The sequence below is a fragment of the Pseudonaja textilis genome, chromosome 1 (assembly GCF_049901715.1).
Source record: "Pseudonaja textilis isolate UNSWEBS1 chromosome 1, rPseTex1.2, whole genome shotgun sequence".
Lineage (NCBI taxonomy): Eukaryota > Metazoa > Chordata > Lepidosauria > Squamata > Elapidae > Pseudonaja > Pseudonaja textilis.
In genome coordinates, this window is record NC_141990.1 from 52,164,869 (window position 1) to 52,173,957 (window position 9,089).

A 9,089-nucleotide genomic window follows, 5' to 3' on the forward strand; every position below is an offset into this window, starting at 1 on the left:
CATAAAGATTCATTGTGTCAAGCTTTAATTACACTGTCAGAGACACCGTTTTGACATTTTTAACCTTATCCTGAAACCACTCCTGCCAAGAGAACAGAGCTGTCCATGTGGGTGGGAGGACACAGAAAAAGTGAAAATGGCAGTCATAAAGTCATATATATATGTTGTGACTCGGAGGTTTGAGCCTGCTTTGTTAGAGGACACAGACTTGGATAATGAGGAAGAGGAGGATTTGGCTCGGAGGTTTGAGCCTGCTTTGTTAGAGGACACTGTTCTGTACAGACATTTGCATACTCGAAATCCGGCAGCCCGGATTGGCTAAAGCGCACGGCCACCGGATTGGCTGAGTGCGCGGCACTGATTGGTCGTTTGGAATCGACCGCGATTGGCTGAGCCGATCGCGGGCGATTCAAAACGACCGAAACTTGCAGCACTTTCGGCAGAAAGTGCTTTTAAGCCGCGCTTCTTCCCCACTTTCCCCACTTGTGTTTTACCCTAATAAATGAGCTGAACCAAGTCACTGACTCGCGTCCTTTGTTCGTATGAGATATACGACACTGGCGACGAGGATGGGATCTTAAAACAAGTCCCACACCGCACGTGGCCCACGGAACCGCAACCGGCAGCATGGCCAGCGGCAACGTGCCACCCACTCCCTTCAACCAAGCTACGGAAGATTGGGAATCGTACATAGACCGATTCCTCATGTTCCTAGAGAGCAGCAACCTCAAGGACGCGAACGGGCAGAGGAAAAGGGCCGTCTTCCTCACACACTGCGGGCCCGCAGTGTTTAAAATGGCAAAAGCCCTCGCCAAGCCGCTCGACGTAAAGGCCATGGACTGGGCTGATCTCGAACCGCTGCTGAGGAGCCACTACGCACCCGCCGTGCCCACCCTCATCCGCCGGCACGAATTCTACCGCCCGCGATCAGAAGCAAGGGGAGAGCGTCAGCAACTTTGTGGCGACCTCAGAGACCTCGGGGGCCTGTGCGGGTTCACCGATCTCGATGAAGCCCTGCGGGACCGCGTCGTCCTCGGCCTCCGGGACCCCGTCCTGCAGAGCCGGATCATGGCAAAGGTGACATCTCCTCGCCGGCGCCCTTGCCGAAGCCACCGCAGCAGAAGCGACCCGGAAATCAGCGGCCCAATTGCGGCAAGCCGGCACCACAGAGCGACCCGCCATGACCGGCGACCGCAACTCCCGAGAACCAGTCCGGATTCGACCATCGAGCAGCCGCCTCCACACATCACGGCGATCTCGAATCCCCTCCGACTCAGAAGATGACGAGGAGGACATCCACCGACTGCAGACGGGACGCGACCGGTGCGAACAACGGAACCGAAAATCAAAGTTCCAATGCGCCGGCTGCGGCGGCAAACACCCGCGGTCGGAATGCCGGTTCTTTGATGCCATATGCCGGCATTGCGACAAGCGAGCCACATCGCCAAGGTCTGCCGTTTCAAACGGAACCACAGCCCCGCCACCGAGACGGCAGCCCACGGAGGCGCGACAATACCAGGCGCGACAACACCCCCAAGGAACCGCGACCGGGATAGCGAGAGCCGTTGGGCAGGGAGCGAGCCGCCGTTTCAACGAAAACCGCCAGCGCGGAAACGCACCAGACGGTCATCGTTGGCCATTCCTCCAACTGGGATGGCCGGAAGGTCCACGTGGAGGTCGCCATCGAAGACCGCCCCTGCAAAATGGAAGTCGACTCCGGATCTTACCTATCCATGGTCGCGTGGCGGGAAATTAAGCGGCTAGTACCCTCCATGAAACGGCACGAGCTGGAGAGCCAGAAGCTCATCCTCAAAGACTACCAAGGGAATCGCATCCCGTGGTAGGGACCGGGCACTTCAAGGTCACATTTAAAGGGCGCACCGAAATGCTACCCCTAACCATCGTCGAACGAGACCGCCCCAGCCTCCTGGGACTTCAATGGTTCGCGCCGTTGGGACTAGAAGTGACCGGCACCAACCACGTCACCGAGGCGGACTGGGAGGAGCAGCTCGTGCACGAGTTCCAAGAGGTCTTCGACGGAAACCTAGGCAAGTACCGGGGGGCCCCAATATCGTTCAGCCTTGACCCCACCATTGCCCCTATCCGCCTCAAACCCCGGCGAGTGCCTTTTGCCCTCCGCCCCAAAATCGATGAGCAACTAAATAAGCTCATCGAGCAGGGAGTCCTCGAGCCAACGGACCATGCCCGATGGGAGACCCCTATAGTCACCCCGATAAAGTCAGATGGGTCGGTGAGAATCTGCGGGGACTATAAGGCCACCCTGAACCGTGCGCTACAACAAAGCGCCTACCCCGTCCCAGTAGTGCAACACCTTCTACACTCACTGGGGGGGGGCAGGGTTTTTGCCAAACTCGACCTGGCCCAAGCCTATCAGCAACTGCCGGTCGACGAGGAAACCGCAGAAGCGCAGACTATAGTCACACACTGAGGGGCATTCCGCTGCAAGAGGCTCCAATTCGGAGTCAGTGTAGCCCCGGGGGTATTTCAAAGCCTAATGGAGAGGCTCCTCCGGGGCATAAAAGGGGTAGTACCCTATTTTGACGACGTGCTGGTAGCCGCGGCCGACCAGAAACAATTGGAGGGCCGCTAAGGGAAGTACTGCAAAGATTCCAAAGTGCAGGACTAAAAGTTAAGAGGAGAAATGCCAACTGCGCACGGCACGGCAATTCCGAATTCCTGGGGTACCTACTAGACCAGCACGGAATCCACCCCACCGAGGGCAAAATAAAAGCCGTCAAAGAAGCCCCGAAACCCAGAAACAAAACTGAGTTACAAGCATTCCTGGGGTTGATTAATTTCTACAATGTTTTCCTGCCCCAAAAGGCGACCGTGGCGGAACTGTTGCATAGGCTGCTTGACAAGGCAGCCACCTGGACGAGGGGGAGACGAGAAGAGGACGCTTTCAACAAAACCAAGGACCTTCTCACATCAGACGCTGTCCTCATCCAGTACAGCAAGACACTCCCCATCACGGTAACGTGCGACGCATCACCTTTCGGCGTAGGGGCCGTCCTCAGCCACACCCTCGCTGACCGGAAAGAAGCACCCATCGCCTTTTTCTCAAGGACCCTCTCAAAACCCGAAAGAAACTACAGCCAATTGGACAAAGAGGCTCTAGCAATCGTCGCAGCCGTAAAGAAATTCCACGAATACCTTTACGGCAGGACCTTCTCCATAATCACGGACCACAAACCGCTGCTGGGAATACTGGCAGGAGACCGGGCCACCCCAATCATCCTCTCCCCAAGGATGACAAGGTGGTTCGAATTTCTCGCCGCCTACGATTACCGGCTAATCCACCGCCCCGGTAAGTCAATCCCGCATGCGGATGCCCTCAGCCGCACACCATTGCCCACCCTGGACGCTGACCCAGCACCCACCACATCCACCCTGAGCATCGAGACCTTACCCAACCTACCCGTAACTGCGTCAGACATTGCCCTAGCAACCAATAAAGACAAACGCCTGGCGCAGGTCCTAAGATGGGTGGGAAAAGGGTGGCGGAGAAGGGCGTGGACAACGAGTTCAAAGCTTACCGGAACCGACAAACTGAGCTATCAATGCAGAAAGGCTGTCTACTGTGGGGGACAGAGTCATAGTCCCAGAAAAATTGCAAAAGAAGTCCTGAGCATGCTGCACGAAGGGCACCCGGCATCGTTAGGACAAAAGCCCTGGCCAGAAGTCACGCCTGGTGGCCAGGGATGGACAAGGAGATCGAAGCCTGGGTGGCCTCCTGCAAACAGTGCCAGGAATCAAGACCAAACCCCCGCTGCCCGATCCTGGAATGGGAAACCCTCGGGGCCATGGTCCCGGATCCACGTGAGATTTCGCGGGACCAACCAGAGGACACACCTTCCTGGTAACCGTGAGCGCTTACTCCAACTGGCTGGAGGTAAGCAACATGAAGACAACTACCACAGACGCCGTCATCAGAGAACTCAGCAAGCTCTTCGCAACCCATGGCCTTCCCGATGTCATCATGTCAGACAACGGCCCCCAGTTCACCGCACTACCCTTCGAGAAATTCTTGGCAGAGCGAGGGATCCGACACGCATTAACGGCACCGGCGCACCCGGCGGCGAACGGAAGGGCAGAGAAAATGGTCCAATTCACAAAAAAGACCATCCAAAAAATCGAAACCGGGGACATACAAGACAAAATAAACCGGATGCTACTAATTCAGCACATAACCCGAGCACTACGACGAACAAGAGCCCAGTGGAGCTACTAATGGGGAGGAAATTGCGATCACCGCTCGACCGCTTGCACCCCACATACAACCCGGAAAGACCCCTGACTCCACCAGCAAACGCAGAACATTCGCACCGGAGACAGGGTCTACAAAAAACCTTACGGGGACCCCCTCTGGATACCGGCAACGATCACCCAAGCAACAGGCCCACACTCGTACCGCCTTCAAACTACCGACGGACGGCGTGGAAACGCCACATCGACCAATTGAGATCAAGAACCACCGCGGAAATACAACCGACACGCAAACACCAGACACTGAAAGGAACCGGCAAAACACCAACCAAGAGGGGAGGGAAGGCCCCAAAGAACAAAAAGAACAAACCCACCCAAAAAGAAACCAGCAGTACTCACCACCTGAAGAACCGGAGAGTGACCCATTCGAAGCCTCACCTGGAAGGAGCAGCCGAGCCAGCTCAACCAGCCCCGGAAGCCCGAGCGGGAGTGGCGAAGCCAGCAGCTCGACCAACCCGGCGAGACCAGGAGGGAGCCGCGGCAAGAGGCCTGACTCACCCTTCCAGGCGGTTCCATCAATGAGGCGGAGAGCGACAGGAGTCCCACCCGAACCGGCCGACAGCCAGGAGACAACTGACCAGCGCAAGTCCAGTCGGAAAATACGGAGCCCCGCCTACTTACGGGACTATGTCACGTAGGACCAAACCAAGAGGGGAGGGGTGTTCTGTACAGACATTTGCATACTCGAAATCCGGCAGCCCGGATTGGCTAAAGCGCACGGCCACCGGATTGGCTGAGTGCGCGGCACTGATTGGTCGTTTGGAATCGACCGCGATTGGCTGAGCCGATCGCGGTCGATTCAAAATGACCCGATTGGCCGCAGCACTCGGCAGAAAGTGCTTTTAAGCCGCGCTTCTTCCCCACTTTCCCCACTTGTGTTTTACCCTAATAAATGAGCTGAACCAAGTCACTGACTCGCGTCCTTTGTTCGTATGAGATATACGACAGACACAGACTTGGACAATGAGGAAGAGGAGGATTTGGCTCTGAGGTTTAAGCCTGCTTTGTTAGAGGATTTGGAATTGCCTTCCTCCCCAGGACTTTCCTCTTTGGCAAGTCCTTCCTCCCTGGTTGTGCCTCAGGTGTTGGCAGATAACCAGGAGGGCGTATCAGAGCCTCTGTCTGAGGAATGTTGGTTTGATGCGAGGCAAAGACGCAGGCAAAAGCATGAGATACAACGCAGAAAGAAAGGACAAATCAGAGACTGAGATGAGAGACTGACACGCCCCACAGGGAATAAAAGTGGGTATGTTAGCTCTGGGTTCTTGTTTGGGACAACGTGTTATTTAGTGAGAGAAGCTTCAGAATTATCCTGTGTGTGGTGACAGCTTGTGATTTATGTTCCTGCTTCCTTATCGGACTTGGCAGACAGCTTGCGTGAGACTGCCGAGAATGTTGTCGGCTTAAGGAATTTAACCCTGTAATTACCGGACTTGCCTGCTTATTTGTGTTTCAGTTGGAAATTTGGACTTATTACTTTGTTTGTCCAGGTGAGACATAACACACATATATATATATTTGTTTTCTAAGGTTTTCGCCAGTATTTGTATGTGGATCTTTGGTTATTCGGATTTTCTCCTGCGTAAAATTGGAAGTATCTTGGCAACGTTTCGACAAAATCTCATTTGTCATCTTCAGGCTTGTGTCTTCAGCTTTGTGCTTCTCGGAGAACTCTGAGAAGCACAAATCCGAAGACACAAGCCTGAAGATGACAAATGAGATTTCGTCAAAATGTTGCCAATATACTTCCAATTTTATGCAGGAGAAAACCCAAATAACCAAAGATACACACACACACACACACACACACACACATATCCTAGAAAGTTATAAACAAAGTAAGGGTCCAAATAAATTTGGAATATTGAAAATTTTACAATAAAACTTTGTTATTAATTATAAAGAGCAGCTTATCATGGGAAATAGAACTGTTTTGGTTTTTGGAAAACATAATAGAGATAAGTAATTTCATGATTTAAAAATTGGACACTAGAGATGACTAAAGATTTTAAATAGGAAAGATTTACAAGCTGTAAAATGCAACAAAATGTTCCCTTTCTTGTCCCAAAGGTGCTTTTTTAGGAGGCAACTGGACTTCCTTGTTTTTTCTTTTGAAGACATTTCGCTTCTCATGCAAGAAGCTTCTTCAGCTCTGACAGGATAGTGAGGAATGGAAGGATTTGCATTCCTTGCAAACAGCTGGTCATTTGCATCCTTTTAGAAGATCGCTGAAGCACTTGGTTGTTTATCTGTGTCCTCAGCGTCACTAGAGTAGTGTTCCTGGTTCCTGAGATCTGCAATTTTTCCTCTGGAAATCCATTCCTACTGCCACACCATTCAATGGATGTTCAGCACAAATTGTATAGCTAAAAGTCTGTAGAGATTCTCAGTCATCCAGGTCCTTCCATTATAATACACTGCTCAAAAAAATATAGGGAACACTTAAACAACACAATATAACTCCAAGTCAATCACACTTCTGTGAAATCAAACTGTCCACTTAGGGAGCAACACTGATTGACAATCAATTTCACATGCTGTTGTGCAAATGGAATAGACAACAGGTGGAAAGCATAGGCAGTTAGCAAGACATTCCCAATAAAGGAGTGGTTCTGCAGGTGGTGACCACAGACCACTTCTCAGTTCCTATGCTTTCTGGCTGATGGTTTGGTCATTTTTGAATGCTGGCAATGCTTTCACTCTGGTGGTAGCATGAGACAGAGTCTACAACCCACACAAGTGGCTCAGGTAGTGCAGCTCATCCAGGATGGCACATCAATGCGAGCTGTGGCAAGAAGGTTTGCTGTGTCTGTCAGCGTAGTGTCCAGAGCATGGAGGCGCTACCAGGAGACAGGCCAGTACATCAGGAGATGTGGAGGAGGCCATAGGAGGGCAACAACCCAGCATCAGGACCGCTACCTCCACCTTTGTCCAAGGAGGGACAGGAGGAGCACTGCCAGAGCCCTGCAAAATGACCTCCAGGAGGTCTGGACCATTGTTACTATGGGCACTGACTTGTGGATTCCCCTAGTGCTTTACCCAAACAACCAGGCCCAGGAAAGCAAGAAGCAAACCCTATTCTTCCCATGGTAGATCTTTGAGGACATGTGGTTTCACCTAATAGACCTTCATCAGTGCTCCTTGGTTGACATTCTTGCATCCTTTCCCTTCTGATGCATCTACTGGTAGATCAGTTGGAAAGAGAAGGGCCACTTTGTTTACCGTTCTTCATGTCACTTGGGCTTGGGTGGGAAACAGACAGAATTCTGGTCAATTCTACCTGTGTTTTTTTTTAAATAGTCCATTTTTTAATCACTCCATAGGTGAATTTGTTAAGAAAAAATAAATAAGCCCAATCTTTCATCATTCCACCAGCCCAAATCACTCTCTCGGTCTTTGGCTCCTTTTCCACCCAAACTCATAATTAATCACTAGGGATGCAAACTTACTGCAAGCAGATGGCTGAATGGAGCAGAAGTGAGGGGGAGAGAAGGCAAGCATAGAAAAAAAAACCATCTGAAAGGCTCACCATCTCACTGGTGAAACAAAGATTTTAAAAAATATCCACCAGGTTGGGTGATTGAGGTCCCTTCAGAAAGGGGCAGGAAGCCTAGCAACATTCCAGGACCAAATGATAATGGAGGACAATGACAATGATTGGGGCAAGGGGCTTTTCTGCCACATTAACCAATGATAGTGGAAATGTTTGGTTTCCAATGAAATGAAGCATTGTAGGTGACCAAACAATACCATTTATACTGGCAAAAACACTAGTTTAAGGTTAAGGAGGAACAAAATGGGTGGAGGTGGTATTTCTTATAGCAGTGGCCCCCAACCTTTTTCGAACCAGGGACCGGTTTCACAATTATTTATTCTTCCACGGACCGGTACCTGAGTAACGTGAGACTCCACCGCCATCGGGAGGGCTCTTCGTTTGAAGCCGCCCCTCTCTTCGATGAAACTAAGGCGCAAGCACCCAAACGCCGCTTTCCAACTGAAAAACCGGAAGCACTTTCCAACCAAAAACCCGGAAGCAACCGAAAACCCGGACGCGCTGTCGAAACAAGATGGCGGCGCCCAAGCTTTGCGGCCCGGTAAAAAATGATCCACAGACCGGTACCGGTCCGGGGAGCGGTGGTTGGGGACCCCTGACTTATGGGATAGGAATGTGGAGACAGAATGTTCCTCTGCTCTTGGAAAATGGTTAATGGCCTGGGCTTGCATTGGCATAGCCAGATCAATCAGACAAGCCTTAAGGCCTGTCTTTTCATACAGGGAAAGGGAAAGGAAGCTAGAAGAGGTAGAAAGCAGCTGGCCATGATCCCTGGGGAAGCTACTACTGTCTCTAAGGGCTCAGCTTCCAATGAATGCTGCTGCTGCTGCTGCTGCTGCTGCTGCTGCTGCTGCTGAGTTAACAACTGACAAGAATGGCAGCAGAAGAGGAGCTACCAACCACAATGGCAGCAACTGTTGTCTTGCTTGCTCATTCTTTCCTCCTACACTGCTTTTTAGCTATGGCTCCTCTTGGTCACTACACAAATGTATCTAAGCTGCAAAAAATCGCTTTTTGGCTGCGAACACAAAAGGCTCATGCTTTTTGCTTCCTTCCTGTGAGCATAGGAACATCTGCAGCCCAGGTGCTCATTTGGCATGATCAGGTTTGTTGAAAGGAGTGGGCAGCAAGAGGGGGCTAAACATGATCCCTGTGTCTGCAGAATCCAAAGCAGTTGCCTTTATATCACTGGGCAGTGGGCTTCATGGATAGTGCAAATATGGCCTTCACTGAAAATTGTATGGAAATA